General features: G+C 51.4%; 1 protein-coding gene across 1 annotated transcript in view; it reads left to right on the forward strand.

Annotated features, from left to right (window-relative positions):
• The first annotated feature begins 4,451 nt into the window (after nucleotides 1–4,451).
• The window catches only part of LOC142079661 (mitogen-activated protein kinase kinase kinase 3-like), an 85,932-nt gene continuing 74,052 nt past the window's right edge, over nucleotides 4,452–16,331 (forward strand). The window contains exon 1 of the mRNA XM_075144264.1: nucleotides 4,452–4,499. The gene's annotated coding sequence lies outside the window, so the exon portion shown is untranslated. The remainder of the gene's footprint in view (nucleotides 4,500–16,331) is intronic.

The following is a 16,331-nucleotide window of genomic DNA, read 5'->3' on the forward strand; positions in this document are numbered from 1 at the left end:
GTCACACCCAGCTCATTTGAAATACGAGTTAAAATCTGTGGCTTTTGGTTGATCGACACTGCTGGCTGCTGCATGCTGCTACCTTCCTCTGCATGTCACACTTAGCCTTCAGCCTTTGTTTCTTAAGATCTGAAAAATCTCTCCTGTCAGCTGCGTATGGCTAGGTGGATGGACACAAACACTGCCACAGAGGGCTGGGGAGCACGCCTTTGCTCTGACCCCTTCACAGACCAACTTTCTACCCCTGCCAAGATGGGGTGTTGCAGTATTCCTGTGTGGTCGATGGGCGACAGTGCATGGAGAGTGCTCCTCTGCTCTTAGGTCTTCATGCTCTGAATGCTCTCCTCTAGAATGAGGCCCGTGCATTTTATCTTCAAGTGCAGGACTCACCCTTTTTTTAAAATACCATTGCTGCTGCTGCCACCTACCTTTTACGCTGGAGTGGATGCTAGAAATATCCCGTACACCGAGCCTGGGAAGGAGCCCAGGATTTCCTCCCCAGCCTGAGGGGGTATAAACCCAAGCTCTAACCCATGAAGTTAAACTGTTGTGTGGGCAGGAGGCGTTATCAGCTGTTCGTGAGAAACAGTTTTCTGCCACGGCAGAGGAAAGGTTTCAAAACCCATCGAGCCGGAGAGATCACTTGTTGCTCTTGCCTGGTTGTGAGGGTTTTCATACAGCAGACCTTGGCGTCTGCCCTCCAGAGTGTACGGTCATATCAGCCAGGGAACATTTCATGTAACAGGAGAGGAAGAGAAAGGTAGCCGGGAAGCAGAGGTAGAGATGAAGTGCCATCCCCAAATGTCTGTCCCCAGCAAACCTCTGCATACGTTCAGGCGTGTTCTGGGAACAGCACAAACCCCTCAGGACACGTGTGGTCTGTGGGTTCTGACCAGGTTTATCTATCAGGCAGCCCCCAAATCAGCAGTTAGACCACGTGGGGAATGGGGGAACATTTAAGCAAAATAAATGTGCCTTCTCTGCGGGTAGAATCACTAAGAGGGACATAGGATAGCTCTATCCCTCTTTTCCCACGTGCTTTTCCACAGCAAACAGCAGGCCCGCGATCAATCTCGGGTGAGGAGGAGCTGCAGCTGACGCAGGTCTGCCAAGCCCAGGCGCTGCCATGCAGAGGTTTCAGGATCACAGGCTTGTGTCTACGTGCTGAAATCCCACCCAAGTCCATTACCAGCTCCAGCCTTCTGCTGTGAAGCAGCACACATTTTCTGAGTGAGTAATTGGTTTCTTTTCTTTACACTGAGATGGCATCATTCCCTTACAGTTTGCAAACTAAGTATAGGAATGATTTCACCCACCATTGATACGCAGCCATCTCGATGGGAGAGAAAGCCTGACAGACGTCTCACAGCACACAACAGCTTTATGCTGCAGTTCAGGACAGGAAGCAAGAAAGGATATTATATCAAACAGAAGGCATGGGAGAATTTCAGGTTAGATGGAGCATACTTAGTCACAGAAGAATTGGGTCGGTGCTATGGGACCTGTGTTCATTTCCTGCAGGAACCCTAACATAGCCCAAAATAGTAACAGTTAGGTAAAAGCCTAAGAAGATATTTATCTTCCCCTTTTTCTCCCCACAGCAAGTATTAATGCTTATGTCATTAAAGGAGAAGCATAAATAGAATAGCCTGGGGCTGCGATTTGCGAAGTTCTTGGTCTGCGGATGAATCGTCAGCTTTTCTTACAGCTCATTATTACTGACTTGTGCCATCAAACTTTTCACTGAAGATACTATCAGGATGATACAGTCCTTCATATCCACCCCAACATGTATACCAGTCAACTAAGAAGAATCAGAGCACATGTCTATATGTTTTATGTGTGGCACGGTTTTCATCTTGCACATACACCAGCACGGCGTGGGACAGCATGCTCCAAAGAATGTTTCCTAATGGCAGTTTGGACACTGTTTTGGAAAAGAAGGGAGAATTTGACTGTATGGGTACAAGGTATGCCATGCCTGTTGTCCTCAGGGACAGATAATAGCCCCACGTCTATTTTATTTCCCTGTACGGAGCCACTACAACCACTGTCTGCAACACACTGGTTTTACCAGTGCTCTCCACTGTGCACTGTCTACCAGGTTTTCACTCCTCTCCAGAAACGTGGTGAAGGCTGCCTGCTGGCATTTGTAGGAGGACACATGAAACTACGTGCAGAGCCACACACCTCTGTCCGTTCTTCTGCCAGGCTTCATTTTCAAGAGCAACTTGAGGAGGCAGAATATGGGGGCAGATCCTTAGCACGCCCATCAGTGGAGAGCTGTTGAAATCAATGGAAACAGGCTTTGCACACATGACGATCCTTATATTGTTCAGGAACACCCTAGAACTGAAATCCCCGTAGCGGGATTCCTGGGGCAGCAAACACATTCAGAAAAGAGAAGCCACTTGGAAGGAGTTTTCAGCAGTAATTGGTGCTTGCCTAACCGATTCCCATTAAAACCAGGAGGTTTTAAAGGAACTGCTTGTCGCTTAGTGCCTTATAATACCTGAACCTGAACTCCTGGGTCCTGTGCCTGGTTCCCAAGGTAAACACATGTGATTTATTTCAGAAAGGCATCTGCAGCACAAGAATTCATTACATACATCCCCGATGGGCAGGAGCCAAAACATTTCAAATGTGCCAAGTTACCATAATGTTATTAAAAGCTGTAAGAGTTAGAAGGAAGGTGCAGAGAAAGGCAACCTCCTTCCCAAAGCCAGGTGGCTTAGGATAGACTTACGCTGCTTCCCAAACGGATGAGGCAAGCTGCAGTCAGAGGTTCCTTCCAGCAACAGCTTGGTCCCCCTGGATGTCTCTCCGTAAGCTGCACAAATATTCTGAGAAGGGGGAGGGAGAGAGAAAAGAGTGAAACCTATTCAATTACATCAAGATAACGACTGGCCCTAGTAAAATCATTTATGGAGTGAGGGAACCCGGAGCGGTTTCGGCTGGAGCCATCTGCTGTTATTTGGTATATACAGAATTGGTTTCTATGGATTTTATTAATAGGTCACGCGATTGTATACGAGGATGTGAGATCTGAATCTCTCAGGAGGGGTCCCTGGTTGGGGTTTCTATTGCCTTTATGGGCAATGGCTCAAACTTTCTTGCAGCAGCAAGTTCTTAAAAACTTGAGGGGAATGGGTCTGGGTTTATGATTCTGCTCATTTTTTTCTCTCCCCCTGCCAAAATCTTTAACTGACTTTGTTCCTGTTCCTCTCCACAACACATAACCCTAAATGGGGAAACGGGGAAATAATCAGAAAAATATTCTTACCTACTTTTTCCATTGTCTACATGAATTTTCTCTTTCCCACCAGTCTGAGTGGTATCTGGTACAAAACTCAGGTCCCGCTTCCATCCGTCTTTCAGGCATAAGACTCGCATTGGCCCTTTGCTCAGGGGTGAATTTTGCCTTTAAGCTGTCGATGGCTCTCCCTGTACGGAGAGCCAAGTCCAAAGGGATTTGGACACACAAAGGAGGTTTGGGACAAGCGGGTGTAAATCGGAGCAGCCCAGAGGCTGCTCCACCTCCCACGGGGAGTTGCCCAAGGAGCCCTGAGCTGTTCTGGAGAGCAAGCTGTGACAACGGGTCAGAGCCCGGGAATAGCCGAGAGCCTCCCCCCACCCTTTGGTCTTAACTATGGCTCGCTTTTGCTTCAATTCCCCCCAAAAGAGGCAAAACCAAACCAAGTTATCAGAGAGCAATCCCTTCACCCCATCTTCACGTCCCCGCCGCGTGGAGAAACCTGGGCGCTGCAGAAAGCTACGCTGCGGCAAGGTTTCACCAGCTTCTCCAATGCTTCAGCTCATCAAGCCCCATCTCCTGGAGTCAGGAGGTTTCAACACTGTTGTTCATCATCTCCTGGTTTTTCAAGTTAACCCTAAGTGGGACAGTTCGGTCCCAGAAATCCTCAGCTGAAGCGCAGGAGGTCAAATTCCATCCCTCTTGCAAGCAAAGGCGGGGGATCCCCGGCTGCGGGGCCGGGGGAGCCCCACCGGGACCGAGCGGGGCTGCGGGCCGGGCTGCGGGTCCCCCCTCGGGCCGGGCCTGCACCGCGGGCCGGGCCGGGCTCCGTCCCCCCGCCGCGGGGACGCCCCCCAGCGGCGCGGCGCGGCGCCCCCCGGTCGTACCGCTCGCTCGGTCGGTGGCGGCGGCGGGACCAGCCCGGCCCCCCGCCGCCGCCCCATTGGCCGCGGCGGCGCCGCGCGTCACCGCTTCCTCCCGCTTTTGTGCACCGCCCCGCGCCCCGCTGCTGCCGCCGCGCCGAGCCGAGCGGTGCCGAGCCGTGCGGTGCTGAACCGAGCCGAGCGGTGCCGAGCCGTGCGGTGCTGAACCGAGCCGAGCGGTGCCGAGCCGAGCCGAGCGGTGCCGACACGACCCGACCCGACCCGTACCGAACCGAGCCGAGCCGAGCCGAGCCAGGCGTTGAGACCGGGGTGCCCCGAGTCGCCGGGCATGGCCCTCCGCGGGTAGCCGCGCCGCCGGAGCGGTAAGTCTCTCCGCCCGCCCCCACCCCGGGGACGGGGCGCTCCGCGGGCGGTGGGTCCCTGCACCCGCTCCGGGCTGCGGTGCGTGGGTTTGTTTCTCTCTTTTAATTTTTTAATTGTCTCTTTCGTAGTAGAGACCGAGAGTTTTGCAACCGGGTCTGGCTTCGGTGGCTTTTTCTTCCTCCCCTTCTAGTCTCGCAAGTGGGAGCTTGTCCCTCCGGGCAAGTAGCTCGGCTGGGTTTGGGAAGCCATGGGGGGCGAGCAGGGGGTTGGAGCGGCTCGCCAAGAGGAGGGCGTGGGGGGCCGTGTGCGTGGGTGCAGAGCACGGGGAGGACCTGCCTCCCCTTTGGGGATTTACCTTCCCTGGCGCCGGGGCTTCCCGGCACAGCCCTCTCCTTGTAGCGCGCTCGGTAACTATTTTTCCCAGGTTATTGCCCGGTGCCATGAGTCAGCCTGGAAGCCTGTCCCTGCTGCAGCTGTCTGACAGCGAGCGCCAGGATTAGACCCTAATACAGACCGTCCCGCTATCGGGATGCACTGAACTATTGAGCCAGCCGGTAGGTTGCTGGCTGCAGTCGCTTGGGTCCCGCTTCGGTGGAAAGTGTCATGTCCATGCCAGGGAGCTGCGGGAATGCTTGGCTGGCCCTCACCCTCCAGCCTCGCCGTGAGCAAAGTCCTCCCTGTACAGAGTCTGTCCCGAGCGGTGAGGATGGGATGAGTGGCAGGGAGGAAGGGGACGGACCCCCGTGGGCGAGGGAAGCCAGTACCTGCGTGGCGTGAGTGACCGTGCTGGCCGGCGGAGCTGGGAAGCTGGATTTCCACCTGGATGGAGCGAGCGGCTGTCGTGGTCAGCTGTGCCGCCAGTCAGGCTGATGCTCCGGGAGGATTTGCTCTGCCGGCACCAAACCTCAGCCCTCCGCGGCCAGGCGGGGAGAGGAGCGGAGCGGAGGTGGGAGCTGTGTGCCAACGCGAGTGGGTGTGCGCCGGCAGGCTCGCCAGGTTGTGCACGGCGGCCAAGCGCGTCTCTCGCTGGCACCGGCACAGCTTGGAGAGCGGTTTCCCCCTCGGCTGTTGCTTTTATCCTCCTCTTCAATTCCTGTCTTGTAATCCCGTGGTTTTTGGAAGTAGACCCGCTCCTGGTTTGATGCAGGGTCCGCATGCGTTGCCAGTGTGCGGACTGAAAATTTGGGGTTCACTTGTGATTTGGAGGCTTGGGATTTGTGCGGAATTGGAGTAGGGTTAGGCTCTTTTGCTTCTTCGGTGAGTGTGAGCAGTTTGGGGGAATTTCCTTCTGTGGTGCCTTGTGAATTTATTTCCACTCCGGCATGTGCAGTTTGATGCAGCTCCGTGCAGGATTCATGCCCGGAGTGTGGCTCCTGGGAGCCGTTCCTCAGGCGTGTGAGAGATGGGCTGCGTTTGGTGGCTTGCCCATGACTACCTGTGTCTTGCAAATACCTGCATTGGATGGTACGCTTTTCAGAGCCCTAATTTGACACTAGTTATAACCAGGGGCTCAATGTTTCCCAGGGCTCCTGCAGATTCAGGGTGTACCTCCACAGCTTAGGGGGGTTAGGAAGGTTTCACAGCTTGTACAGGCTCCTCTGTTGGGGGCAGGACGCGAGGCTGGATGGGCTGCCAGCCTGGTAGGATGTGGATTTAAAGGCTCTTTTATACCTTCCTTCTTTAAATGGGTTTTGGTACTGCAATCTTTTCCGTGGGTCTTAAATCTCCATCAGAAACCCACAGCTCTGCCCTGTCAACGTGTGCTGGTGAGCGATGCGTTTCTTTTTTCGGAGGCCATTAGAGCCCGTGAGGGAGATGTGTTCATGCAAAGGGATGTAGTCTGGATTTTCATCCAGGACGGAGAGACTGCATCACGAAGAGCCGGTGATTACGGCAGCCGGAGGAGCGCAGTCCTCTCTCCATCCCTTCCGAAATGTTGCTATCGCTTGACGATGCTTTGTGGTGTTAGCGTGCAGCTTGGACTTGATGTGTTTTCTGAATTTTGCCATCGGGAGGATGCCGGGCGAGGATCGCACGGTGTGTCTGGCTCCCCAGCAGAGCAGTGGGATGGAGTGTGCTGCCGCGGCGTGGAAGGTGATGTGCTTCCAGCCCTGCTCTCCCCAGCTGGACGTGGGGACTAGTGTGAAAGCTGGCACTCTGTACTGGTTGACCTGGCCCTGCTGTTGGAGACCTGCTGGTGGAGGCTAGAGGGAAGTGAGTCAGGGTTTGCTGTTAGAAGGGATATCTTTTATTAGACTGCTCAGTGAACGCAGGCTGGCTTTGGTGTGTATGAGCCTGTCTACATGCAGAAGCAGCAAACCTCAGAGCTGAGAATTAGGAACGAGCAATTGCTCTGAGCTTATTTCGGCTCTGCTAATTGAGGAGATCATCTGAAAGAAAAGGGAAAAAAAAAAAAGAGAAAGAGATATTCAACTGCAGTTCAGCCTGTACAGTTCATCTGGTCTACGGAAACATGTTTTCTCTCTCTACAAATCTCTGGACTCTTAGATCCTGGGATCCAGCACAGGAGAGGGACACACATCCCACGTGCCAGCCTTTCTCAGAAGGTGGCCGAGCCCTTTGCAGCCCAGCTCCCACGAAGGGGAGCTGCGGGGACGGGGCTGGGGCTTGCTGGTGCCTGACAGCAGCAGGAGGCTGCTGGGCTCAGTCACTTCCACTCCCTTCTCTGCACATAGTACAGGCCAAGTGCAATGTGCGCAGAAATGTGCAGAATGTCAGCTGTGCACCGGGGAGATGGAAAATGCATTACAGAGCCATAAGAAGGGGAATATGGAATTCAACTTTTTTTTTTTATTTCCTCAGACACTTTAGAAAAGCTATAAATGGCCCACTGATCCTGAACCTGGCGGGTTCACTCTCAGTCCCCAGACTTTATTTATTTTCCTATTTAAGTTCCACAAGGGGAAATAAGTGACCATGCGTTTTCGGTGGGTCCCTCCAGGGAGCAGTTCCTACATGTGGCCATGCACGCTGGGTCAGGACCGCATTTGCCTTTGCTGAGTGTGATATGAGATGCAGAGATGACGAATGTCATCTCAGTTGTGCCTAAAACATGCTGTCTCTGCGGGCTTGCCCCGTACCCTGCGTGGATGAGCCTTCATTGATGTGGTGAACGCTGTGGCGAGCATCAGACGGACAAGACAAGTGCTTTGCTGTCTGTGAAGGCACAAGTGAGCACGCGAGAGCATGGATATGTGGGTATTTGTATTTGTTTTCTGTCTGTCCCTGCAGTTCTGATCTGGTCTGGCCAAGTAATCTTCCCATTAGTCACTAAAATGGCACCAGTGTCCAACTGAATCAGTCTGTCCTAGCTCATCTGTAATGATGCAATAAAGAAAAAGCAAAGATCTCCTTTAAAATAGGTGCTCTTCAAAGCTGCTGGGAAGCTATTCCCTGCAGAAGACCGATTCCACGGGAATGGAGAGCAAGAGAAGAACACTGTAACGGGGCTAGCAGAGAGTTTTGGGGCTGCAGGCTGGGGGTACACAGCTCCCTGCTTTGTTTCAACGCTGGGGCTGTTGCTCCAGGAGCTTTCCCTGGAGCTACAGGGCTTGGGGCCAAGCTGAGCCCAGGATGGTGGAAGATGCAGCATCATCGTGGCCTGCAGGGACCCGTGGAGGAGTTTGGCCCAAAGCTGGCTCACCCAGTGCCGCAGCGGTTGTGGTGGAAGGGTTCAGCGAGCTGAGGGTGTGTGGGTTCACAGTCGAGCCCTGCAGCTGCTCGCAGCTCTTCCCCCTGCTTCCCCATCTCTGTGAACCGGAGTGGGGACATGCTATTGCATGTCATCTCTGTGTCTGGTCTCAGGTGCCAGCTTCTGTTCCCAGAGTGCTTGGGACATCTGCGAAGGCTACCCAGAAGGTTTGACCTGGACATTCTGAGGCTTTTAGAAGTCAAGGGTGAAAGGTATACCTGTACTCTCCTAAAAAAGGGGGATTCAGCTCCCAAATGCATTCCACAAACACTTTTTCCTGCCCTGGAAGGTCCTAATATAAATTTTAGTGGAGACCAAGGGACTCTGAATTTAATGAGAATCTGTAGTAAGCTGGAGCCTGTCCCTTTCTCCTGAGTTAAAACCCAGGTTGGCCATCATTTTATGCAGAACTAATTGTCACTTCTGTGAAAGCTCCCCTGATTTTATACTCTCCACTCTGCAAGATGATCTGGGGCAGCCCGGAGGACAAGCCACAACAGCAATGAAACCCAGGGTGGAGCCGAGCCAGGGTTTGGCTTGGCACCGTAGAAGCTGCACGGGACAAAGTCCAGTCGGCAACGCGTGCTGTGCCCGGCAGCATGGGCCAGATCCTGGAAGGAGCCAGCCCAAGGTACTGCGTGGGCTGCTGTGTAAACAGCATGTGTGCGGGCCAGGTCCTCGAAGGGGGTGGGAGGATGGGTTGAGAGTTCAGGTAGTGATTAAACACCAAATTGCTTGAAAAAATAGCCCTAGGTGGGTGAAGTAGAGGCTCTCTGCAAACCTACTATGGCCCGGAGCTCGCGTGGTAAATAACAAAAGTCATCTGATTGATAGCTAGATGATTTGGAGGAAAAAAGACTCTGTACAATTGCTTTGGGAAAATAATTTGTGAGATAAGAAGTCTTTGCCAAGGGGATAGGAATGTCTTAAATCCAGAACTGCTGAAGGGCCTCTGCAATGCTTTGAGTGCTCCTGCACTACGAGGACTGTCCTGGAGCCATTGCATTGTCCTGTCCACGTGAAGGTGTTTCTTGCACAGTGGCTTCCAAGTGCCCACAAATCCCCAAGGGACTATTGAAAATTTTGCACATTGCCGTTGTTAGCCCAAGCATCATGTGCAAAAATGAACCCTGTATTGTGCTACGAGTTCTGTTGCTAGTGGTCTTAATGCAGAGGTTCGGAGGAAGACTTTGGGGTATCTGTTGAGATCTGTTCTTGTACGTGGAAGTCCGTCGTATCATTACAGTGGATTATTTGGATTGCTTAGTGCTTTTGCGCTACAACCTCTTTGGGTTTTTGTGGTTGAGCAGAGGTCAGATCATCGTAGTCTAGTTGTAAACTGGAAATAGTGCAGCGCCCTCCACGATAAGAGCCGTGATATAAACTATCTAGCAGAGATTTAATCTCTTCACAGTGTGCTGTTTGCACCTTTTGCTCTGCAAGGTGGCAGCAGTGATGCCCTATCCCGAGGCATGAGGACCCTGCAGAAGGGTGGTGGACACAGTTTCTCAATAATGGGGAAATCTCACCTCTGATTTGGGTTAAAGTGTTGGGACATCCCCTGCGTGGGGCTGCAATAAGGATGACTTGGTCAGGGAAAATGGCTTGGGGAGAAAGTGTAGCTGGTGGTGAAGGTGAACTGGAGGAAAGGCATGTGTGTGTGCACAGAAACCCTGTTTTAAATACCCTCTGCTTTTCAGCCTCTCACCTCTTCCTCTCTGCCAGCACTTGGGGAGTGCCCGGGGAGGGGACTGTCCCTTTTTTGCATGCTGGGTCAGTGCAGTGTCATACAAAGGGTGGCTGATAGTGTTATCTACAGCTGGGTGATGCTGATGTGTTGATAACTCAGCTGGGTATCTGCAGCAGAAACAAGGCGGTGGCTGTGGAAGTCGGTGGCTGGAGGGAGGTGTGCGGGCTGGGACGCTGGGGCAGAGCGGTCTGGGAGTGTGTAAGCGATGAATTTCCGGTACTTGGAAATCAGAGATCAGAGATTTGGGCTTGTTTCTGTTGAGGTTGGTCAACGCATTGATGTTGTGTGGAGCAGGGCTGAACTGATGAAGCATCCTTCAGTAAAGATACCAGGCTGGGCCAAGCTCCTGGAAAGCTTTCCTTGCTGATGCAAGATGCTCACGCTGCAGCCTTGACGCCTTCTGTTTGCCTTTCAGCACAAAACTACAGCACCGATCCCTCTGCTGTAATTCCTTCTGCTGGCTTCCTGCTTGTAGAGTGGCTTTTGGGAAACCTGAGCACCCAGTTAATAAACTGGTGGAATGCATTTGCTGCTCCTTGGTCTTAGTCCATCAATGCTGGTGCTAACAGAGTAGCAAGAGTCATTAGAGAAATATGCAAGATATTTCAGTTATTTCTCTTTGGATGGTGTTGGTAGCGAGTAAAAGAGATAAACAGAGACTGTATTGAGCTGTGCTTAGCTTATTGCATCATTGGTTTTATTGAAAGGTTCAAGGTCCAGCTCTGAACGTTGTTGCTGCCTGGGATAAACCCAGCAGCAGGGTGCATTCGGGCTGCTCCCGAGCTGTGCCATGTTTTGCCGGAGGGAAAAGGGTAGGCAAAGTGTCATTTTAGTGTTCTCGCTGTGTATTCCTTCTGAACAGTGGCCGCAGGGGGCCGATTGCTGTGCCTTGGAAGAAGCCTGATGGGGCAAGTCCTGGAAAACACTGCACTTGGCTCCTCTTAGCCCCCAAGAGCTGCTCCTCTGATGGTGGCAGCCAAGGGAAGCCCTGCTGACGTCTCCTGTTGCAGCCTTCTGGGTGTTGAGGCTGCAAGGGGACCATCAGGGCTGCCTGGATGTGGGTCCACACAGCCCCACGCTCTCTCCCACTCCCCATCCTCGGTTTTCTGCTAGGATGGCTCATCCTGGCTTTGCTGGCTGGGAGGATCTGCTTCACCGGTGGCCTGGGCTGATGCCCATTTGCTCCCCCTCTTGTGATACGGTCACTTTTGGTTGTGCTACCTGGGGAATATGAAGTACTCCTGGATGCTGACTTGAGTCATGGGTGGCTCCGAGGAAAGGGCAGCTGTGTTGTTTTCTGCATACCCTAATGATGGTCTCTGTCTGAAGACTGGCTTGGCTTCACCTCGCTTGACTGAAATGATCTCTTGAGCGTGAAGGATTTGAGGAACCATGTCCGCTCTTGCCTATTTTTGTTTGGGGTGGGGATGCTTGCTGAGGCTCTCCACGATGCTCTCCCCATGGTGCTGTGATATTAAAGATGTGCACAACGTGTGTCACTGTGTTACCTGGTTGATGACTCAAGAAAAAGAGGGAAAATGTTGAATCATCACAATATTTCATCAACTTCACCTACAGCACTACTGGTGTGACTAACATGTGGTGCATGCCAGATCTGCTTCGGGATGGGGCTGTAAGGGGTGAGGATGTGTGTTTTCTGTTTGCAGTTTGTATTATAGGAGGCGAGGCCAAACAATCGGCTTTTGGACCCAGCGCAAAAGGCACTGAAGTTTGTAACTGTCTTCACCTCTGGAGGGAAAGCTGGGGACAAGCTAGTTCCAGTCTTGGCCTATGTCCAGGAAATCCTGTGCAGGAGAACTTCCCTTTCAGGAGCCGGTTGGGCTGTCCCAGGGAGGTGGTGGGCACATTGCGCTTTCGTCTTGGACCACCACAGAGTCCCAAAGCTGTTGGGGACTTGGATGAGATGGAGCAAGACTTCCAGTACCCGATTCATCATTACACGGGAAGCTGATTTACCTTTCATAGCATGCATTGCCAGAGAGGTGCAGTTTGGTGTCTTACCTCTGCGGGAGCTTCTCGGGCAGCGGTGGCTGTGTGTTTGCTGTGGGAGTTGCCAAGAGGTGATGAAGGTGGGAGGTGTTTGTGGAGGAACGTGGGATGTGTTGGAAAGGGTCTCCCTTTGCTGCAGGGGGAACCTCCCACCTCCCTGACCTGTCTTGGGCTGGATTTTCAAAACCTCAGCACGGATGGGTTCCTCGGACAGGTATGGTTGAAGAGGTCTAGGATGCATCATGGAACACCGCCATCTTCATGACCATGTTCAGGAGTGTCACTGAGGGCTTTGAGTGGTGTCCCTGCAGTAGAGCCTCCTTCACCCAGAGAGGGTGGTAAGGAAATTATATATATAATACATATTTTGAAAGCCTGCTTTTCCCATTGCAGTGCTTGGATAAATTGCGTGTACGTTTATTGCATGAGTCTTGAGGTGGCAGTAGACACAGCAGTGTTCTGCTTAACCGCAGGTTGGCATCCTTCTGGTTATTAGCTTGCAGTCCTTGAGAAATGAGAAAAGCAAGCAGTTTGGTCAGGGACTGATGAAAGCTTAAGTACATCCTTCACGCGCCTGTGTGCATATGTGCATCGAGTCCTGTGTGTCTGTGCTCTGCAGTCACCACACACCCATGGTTGGAAGGGGTCTGGTGGATGAAGCATCCTGCAATTCTTACTTCAAGGCTGCTTGTCCCAGTGTTGGTTTTTGGGCTGGCGGGCAGCAGGTTTCCTATGTACCCCGGTTCGTGGGAAGAGCGTGGGTAAGGAACTTGCCTTCTTCTCGCTGATCCCTGCCTCCGTCCGTGGCCTCCCCCTCCGTTCGCTGCCCGTAGCAGGCATTGAGGGCACGGGCTGGGAGGTGGGGCACTGAGAAACACCCCTTTTCGCGCAGGGATCAGGACCGTGGGGGATCCCGGCTGCTGAATGCTTTGCTAAATGCTTCTATAGGACATGCTTTGGGGCATGTCCTGTAAAACCTCCTGCGAGGTAAAATTGCCGCGAGGCTCTATTTTAGGGCCGTCTCTGACGTAATCTGTCAAGAAATGGTCTGCTCTTTGACTTACTGCTGAAAGTCTGGTTGTGGATGGATGACCAGTTGCTTACCTAGCATTACCAAAGCAACGAGTTATTGCTTTCCATGACTCATGAAAATGCACTGTAGGCTCTCTTAAGAATGGCTGAGATCATTTTTTGGCTGGGTTTGGGCATCTGGTTTCCTTAGCAAAGAGCAGTGGGGGTGGAGGGAGGGGGATTTCCAAACTCGTTTCTTTGTATATGTGATCTGTTTTTTTGAGCTTGCCTAATAAAATACGTACTTCATTTCAAAAAGGTGTGGGGGGAAAGACCTGTAACTTCCACGTCTGTTTAGTTTTCGTAGCATGTCTCATTTAGTTGTGTTTTGCTGTAAAAAGGGGAAAGGTACTAATAACATTACAGAGCTGCGTGCTGTATTTTTCCTCTTAAATAAGCAAGCATAGAAACATTACGGGTGGTATTTTTCTTTTAAAGCAAATCCTTCGGGGGAAGGAGAAGGAGAAGGAGGTGCAGAGAAAATTCTGCAAACAAAACCAGAACTGCATCGGGTTTTTTTTGTTGATAATGTTTGCTCAAACAGAGGACTCCGATTCTATAGGGATGCAGAAAGGTAGAGTATTAGCAAAAGGTGTTTTAGTGTTCGGTCAATCTGATTTTTTTAAATAAAAAAAAATGTATTTATTTATTTGTAGACCCTTGATTCACTTTCTAGTTTTGGCTGCTCAGTCTAAAAGCAGCAGCACTCACATCCCTGAGAACCAAGTGCCGCAACATGAGCGTTAACTGGAGGAGAATCAGAGCGGCGATAGCTGTGTGGTAACTTCAGATAGCAAGAAGTCTCCAGGTGTTTTGCAACCTCTGCAACCAGGTTGCAGCAGCCTTTGCAGTATCTTTCCCAAGTCTAGCCACCCTCTGCAGGCACTTGAGAGCAGGGAGAAAGAAGGGAGGGGAAATCCTCAGTAGGCAGAAGGTATAGAAGGTTTGAATAGGGAGATATGTGGAGCGGTGGGTTTAATATGCCTATGCTTTGCAGGTGGTGGAAAGAGTGAGAGTTAGGCTTGTTAAACACCATATGCAGCAATGTTAGCTGAGTTCAGGAATTTAATAGATGTAGACCGACCTCTCGGGCTGCGCATGTTCTCTGCCATTTCTTGGCTGTGGTTAAATTCTCCAGCTGGGGCAGGCAGAAGCGTGTCCCGATGTGCTGCGGGAATGGGTTAGAGCTGCCCAAAGGCTGCAGAGGGGCAGCAGCTCTGCCCTGGGAACAGCAGGAACACAGAAGCATAATGGCCCGGCGTTTGGCCAGGGGTGAGCGGGAACAATGTGACTGAACAGGTTTGTGCTCACTTCCTTGTAATCTCAAAGATGAGATAATGCAGAAACCCAGAAACGTTTGCCAGAGAGAACAGCGAGGCTTCCTTTTTCTGCTCCCGTGCATGTCCTGCGAGGCAGACTTGCTATCGTCTCTGGCTGCATGGCTGATGAAAAGCAAACTCTTCTTGCTCGAAGAACAGCAAAGTTGAGCTGGAGTCAGGGTGATGGACGCTAGCCCTTGGGAATGGCTCTGGGGCTGCTGCCTGTGCAAGCACCCAGCACCAGAAGCTGCTGTGGCCACCACAATTTCTCAGGTCCTTCTTGTTCTCCTCCTCCTTTGAATTTCTCTGCATCTCAGTTAGTTAGTTAGCTTTGAGCAGAGTAGGTACAGACAACTGATTTAATCAAAAGTGTAGGGTTTACCCCCTTTTTCCGTGGATATTCAATGCGTAGCATAGCACACCCCAGATCCAAGTCTTCTAGATCTTAATAGTTTTCTTCCATCAAAAAAAGGAAATAAATGTGTCGTGGTATAACCCCAGCCGGCAGCTCAGCCCCACACAGCCGCTCGCTCACTCCCCCCTCATGGGATGGGGGAGAGAATCGGAAGGGTAAAAGTGAGAAAACTCATGGGTTGAGATAAAGACAGTTTAATAGGCAAAGCAAAAGTCGCGCACGCAAGCAAAGCAAAACAAGGAATTCATTCACTGCTTCCCATCGGCAGGCAGGTGTTCAGCCATCTCCAGGAAAGCAGGGCTCCATCACGTGTAACGGTGACTTGGGAAGACAAACGCCATCACTCCGAATGTGCCCCCCTTCCTTCTTCCTCCCCCAGCTTTACATGCTGAGCATGACATCATATGGTATCGAACATCCCTTTGGTCAGTTGGGGTCAGCTGTCCCAGCTGGGTCCCCTCCTAACTCCTGGTGCACCCCCAGCCTCCTCGCTGGTGGGGTGGGGTGAGGAGCAGAAAAGGCCTTGGCTCTGTGCAAGCACTGCTCAGCAGTAACGAAACGTCCCTGTGTTATCAACACCGTTTCCAGCACAAATCCAAAACACAGCCCCATATTGGCTACTGTGAAGAAAATGAACTCTATCCCAGCACAAAATGTGACCTGCAGTCTTCTCCTCTTCATTGTGCTTGTGGATATTTGAATGCAGGGCCAAAGTTCGTTACTCTTAAGTGGTGGCTAGCTGCAGCCCATGTGCCGGTAGTGCCACAGTGGCTAGCACAGTGGGCTGCAGCGCTGCTCCAGGGCTCAGCAGCAGCATGGGATGAGCTCTGTAAGAGCCAACAAAGGCTTTTTCAGAAGGTCAAGTCCTTATTTACAGACTAGTTATTACCATAAGGTTTTTCTGCTGGGCAAGACCATCAGCAGCTATAAATCCAGGTGAGCGCAGGATGCCAGCAGATGAGCTGGCGTAGCTGACTTCCAGGGCTTTACCCTGCTTGATGCCAGGTAAAATAAGTGGAAGCAAAATTTCGCAAGCTGTTCTGCTCTATTTTTTTTTTTTTAAACCTGCTGTGCCTTCATATTGGCCCCCAGTGCATAATGCTCTTTTGACCAGGGAGGCCAGGGTACCTCAAAGGAGCTACCTAGCTTCTAGGCAGGTGTTGCTATGAAATCTCTATTTTCTCATCTGTAACTTACAGATGGGGACGTTGGAACTCTCCCCCAAATTAAGTAATTCCTTGCCCAGTGTATAGTATTGGGGGAAAAGAATCCTAGATTGCATTCTTTCCTCCAAAAAATGAATAATTAAGTTTAAAGTGTTTTTTTTTAAAATAATTATTTCTATTTCTTTTTGTTTGAGCATTTCAAACTTCATGACCTACATGTCTGTCTTCAACTTTTGACATCTACATTTTAACCAAAAAAAAAAAGGGATTCTGATGTAATCATGTGACTTCAGGAACCGGGTACTTATGAAAAACACTGAATCCTATGAGAATTGGCAACGCTTAGGGTCATCCTGTGGTCCAGCAGCTGACCTAGGCACAAAAGCAA

Source organism: Calonectris borealis, chromosome 2, assembly GCF_964195595.1.
Source record: "Calonectris borealis chromosome 2, bCalBor7.hap1.2, whole genome shotgun sequence".
NCBI classification, from domain to species: Eukaryota; Metazoa; Chordata; class Aves; order Procellariiformes; family Procellariidae; genus Calonectris; species Calonectris borealis.